Raw genomic sequence first — 4,370 nt, forward strand, 5'->3', positions numbered from 1 at the left:
GTTGAAGAGCATACTCAAAAGGACGAAAAAAACGCTTTTCGTAAGTAAATGCTGACGGGTTAGGATACCTGAAGGATAATATGCACAAAATAGATAAAACATAACAAATATAATAAGAATGACAAAAACAAATGATTTATTGTGTAACTTACGCAAGATCACCTCCGATAAGAAGGAGGTCTCCACGGGGCAATTGTAGTGTAGAATCATCATTGAAGACTGTAAGTGAAGGTTGTGCAAGAAGCCGAGCAATCCGAATAAGATGAGTTCCCGCCATCACCCGTATCAGCCATAAAATCAAACCATAGTTCATCTTTTTCACTAAGATGATCGTATAGAAAATCCTCTTTTTCCCCTTCGTGAACCCTACTCATTGCCGCCTAAAATATAAGCCATTATTTTGCGTTAATTAAATCAAAATCATCTTCGCGCATATTCATTATTGGTCAAATATGTAAAATTCCACATAATAAGAACACAATAAAGAAAACTTATCAAATATTGTCAATTATTTTCAAGAATAGGTGAATTAGATAGGAAAATTTTGAACCTGCATCATCCGCATGTCAAATCTTCCAACAAATACGGTCACAGATACAATGAGGTCAAACACAGTCTTGAATAAATCAGCCGATGTCCTGCAACACAAATGCATAAACACAGATAAAGATTCGCACGCACACACACACATATAGGATAGTGTTCCCTTTAGAACAAATATTATGTTGAGAACTACGAGAACAACATTAAATCTTGTACTGTTTATTAATAAATTGACTAGAACGCATGTAGATTTTAATATTTACAAATTTCGTTTTTTTTAAATATTATTATTCATGGTATTTTTATCTAAATGCGCATACAATATATGCACATTTTTAAATCACTTTTTATTAAAGAATTCAGGAGCGGAGAAGAAATAAAATCGAAGAAAAAGTGAGGAGATATAAATAAACATCTGATTTTTAATTTTACTTTTTTTGTTGGAGCAAAATGTACATTTCTTATGCAGTTCTCAACATACCATTGGTTCTCAAAAGAACGCATCCGTATATAATACATATATAAGAAACACAAAGAGACTTAAAAAATATATACCCTGAATACCAAGGAACCATATCCAAAAAATTAGGCTTCATCTGCTTGTTCTTCAACTTCTCGGTTTTTTCAACTGACAGGGGATGAGTGAGAGCCCATCTGATGATTAAAATCATTAATTAAAAACTGTTTCGTTTTCTAATTTTTGATGCAAAATAAGAAGCAAAAAATAATTTAAAGTTGTCTTCCTTACCCTGTTGATCTTTCCACCACATAATTAGCCATATAAAGCCCAATAAACGTTGCCCATAACGAATAAATTGGAGAAATTTCATCTGATGATTCACACGGGCCACTGCAGGAGAACTAAAACAAAAAAAAAATCAAATGTAAGTCGGCACATAATCAATTCCAAAATGATATAATGAACAAACTGAGAGCCGCAAATCATACCTCTCCGTATATAACCCACTTAGAGAGAAACGGGTAATCACCAGCGGACCCCACTGGAGCAAACCAAGATTTGCATATTTCATCTTTTAATTCATGCATTTTTAAAAACTTTGACAGCCAAATGCTAGGTTCATGCTTCTTCCAAAGTGAAAACAGGCCCGAATCCCTTCGGCCCAATCGTTTTTCATTCAAAGCTTGATTGCCACAGTGGCTATAGAATACACAACACGCTATACTTAACACCTACATAAATAATCACAGAATGACTGCTTAGAAGTTAAAACGCCAATTTCAACACATTCGCTTATGAATGCACCGATTCGGGTTCTAATGAGTCAAATGGGTCTTTGTTGACCACACCAAAATTTAACTGTTTGATCCTAACAAGTTACCAAACCCGCCCATTTTGCCACCTCTAAAATACCTATAAACTTAAGATAACAGACTTACTGTACAATTTTGAACAATGGTTAAGATCGCAGGTCTCCTCCCCGCCACACGAGAAACAAGACCCACATACCAAAGTCCCAAAAAAACCAAGTGGAAGACAAGAAGTACAGAAATAGACGAAATGTATATTGTCAAAAATAATGAGAGATTCATCCTCATATCCACCCCCATTGACTGAAAACTGGGAAGGTGGTATACAGCCGCCACTAATATCCATGCAATATACCTGCAAAAAAACTCGAAAATTAACGTATTTTGATGCTAACCTAAAAAATGGGTTTTTGAAACAGAGGGTCTCAGCATGAGCAGCCTATGTATCCTACCAATAGCTCTGCTATGAGCAGGATCGTACTGGGTAGGGGTGTGCATAAAACCGTAAACCAATATACCCAAACCTAATAAAAGAACCTTTAATGTTTTTTTATAAACCGAAAGTAGTTGGTCAGCTATGGTCATCAATATTTCCATCACCGAAAAAACCGACCCAACCCGATTATAGTAAACAAACGGTTAACTGAACTAAACCAATATGCATTAATATTATGGATTATATAAATATTTTTGAATGCTATGTATAATATATACAAATGTCAAACGGTAAAACTCAAATTATTCAAGCCCATTTAATAAGTGGTTAAAAAACTTCAAGCCCAATTACATTGTTTTGAGCTATTTTAGTCAGGCCCATAACACTTTATTATCAATTCTAGTTCACGGTTAAACTACCCATAACTGAACTAAACAAACATGTCAAACAAATTATAGTTACAGTGTTGGACCAAAACCAATCCAAACCGACCCATGCACCCCCCCCCCCCCCAATACTGGATACGTTTGTTTGTTTTCATGCTACAATAAAGAAATGACTGATAAACACTAAAAAGGTAACTTACCATCGACTGAAATTTGAATAGCTCGGTTTAATCGTCTTCCCTAAAAAAGGGGAAGAAAAGAAATAGAAAACCCCTAGTAAGCAGGCGTACATGGACCACCATTTGATGTTGTTATCTAGCTTCTGGATGAGTGTATGCATATTGTCTGATGAAATAAAAAACAGGCAGCCAATAGCAACCGCAATGATGGCGTGTCGGGAATGCTCGTGAGGGTAAGGGTATGTGTGGGTTAGAATGGTCCGCATTCTCATCATGTTTATGGTGTCTAGCAGACCACCATGCTCCTTATCTGACCCCATCTTCTTTAATCTTCAATCTTGAATCTAATGCAGTGATCCTAAAGTCACAAATGGTTGATTTTAAGTGTTTGGATCAACTGATTATAGTTTAATTTTCTGCTAACTAAATGATCCGTTTCAAATAAACGGTGATTAACTGATTATCTTACTATTTGATTCTGACCCATGAACAGATAGGTGAAAAAGATAATATATACAGTAGAAATTGCAAAATTAGGGTTTGATGAAGAAAACCCAGATACAGAATTCCAGAATTAAAGCAAAAAACAGGTGAATTATGAAAATTAAACATACCCATTACAAGTTAAACCACTAGTAATCAAATTCAAGCAGGCAATTATGAGAAAAAAAAAAACATAAGTTAAGAGATATAGTAGTACCTTTCTTTAATAAGTATAGAAAAAGAAAGAAAGAAAGTGATGTCTGTTGGTTATAGATTAGAAGCTTAGAAATTTATTTAGGGATAATAAATGGCATATTCTTTTGTTGAGTTTGGGTTACTTGCGATGATGATAATAATAATAAGTTGAATTTTTTGAGTAGGCGTACGATGAGACCAAAAGGATGGATTGACGGTGATGAAGAAGCAAAAGTAATCATGTGAGTGAGGTCGTATTATTATTATTATTATATTAATGAATGAGGTTTTGTATTGTAGCAAGTGATAAATAAGGTAGGAGGACTAGGATTAGGATAGGACACGAGGGAGGGTTTGTCGTGGTCGTGAGCATGACAGTCGGTTACTTGCGTTTGAGGGGTTTGTTTACGATTTTTTTTTTCGAACGGCAAACAAAAGCAAATATATTAGATCATCAACAATCAAACAACAAACACCCAAGCTGGCACAGTAAGTCACTGGTCCTAGCCCAAATTACACTAGCATGGAATCACCACAAACCATTACAATACAAATCGTTCCCAGTCCTCCCGCGATAAATACGACCCTCCTGACCTGGTTTTAACCCAAAGAAAACTTAATTTTTTTACGTTCTCCACTACGCTCCCACTAGTCACCACTGCACCGATATGCACCATGTCATTTCTGACCCTCCATAAACACCATAATGTGATGAGACAAATTGCGTGAAATGCTTTCGCATTTCTTTTGGAGAATTTTGTGAACTTATGTAGATTGAGAACATCCCGAACACAGAATGCGAACCAAGGAGGTGCCTTACACCAAGTGGATATGGCATGCCAAACCAACTGGGCTAGTTCGCACGAAACGAAAGCATGC

General features: G+C 35.7%; 1 pseudogene across 1 annotated transcript; it reads right to left on the reverse strand.

The window, feature by feature from the left end:
* Positions 1-4: 4 nt before the first annotated feature.
* Positions 5-3,476, reverse strand: LOC143635301 (uncharacterized; annotated as a pseudogene). The gene is made up of 8 exons (XR_013154032.1): positions 2,835-3,476; positions 1,942-2,167; positions 1,492-1,734; positions 1,292-1,404; positions 1,099-1,197; positions 551-638; positions 153-380; positions 5-68 (listed from the first exon to the last, which is right to left on the reverse strand). The product of XR_013154032.1 is annotated as an uncharacterized LOC143635301 (transcript).
* Positions 3,477-4,370: the final 894 nt, after the last annotated feature.

The sequence above is a fragment of the Bidens hawaiensis genome, unplaced genomic scaffold (assembly GCF_021521415.1).
Source record: "Bidens hawaiensis isolate Kalapana, Puna unplaced genomic scaffold, B.hawaiensis_p1.1 tig00007427_1, whole genome shotgun sequence".
Classification (NCBI taxonomy): domain Eukaryota; kingdom Viridiplantae; phylum Streptophyta; class Magnoliopsida; order Asterales; family Asteraceae; genus Bidens; species Bidens hawaiensis.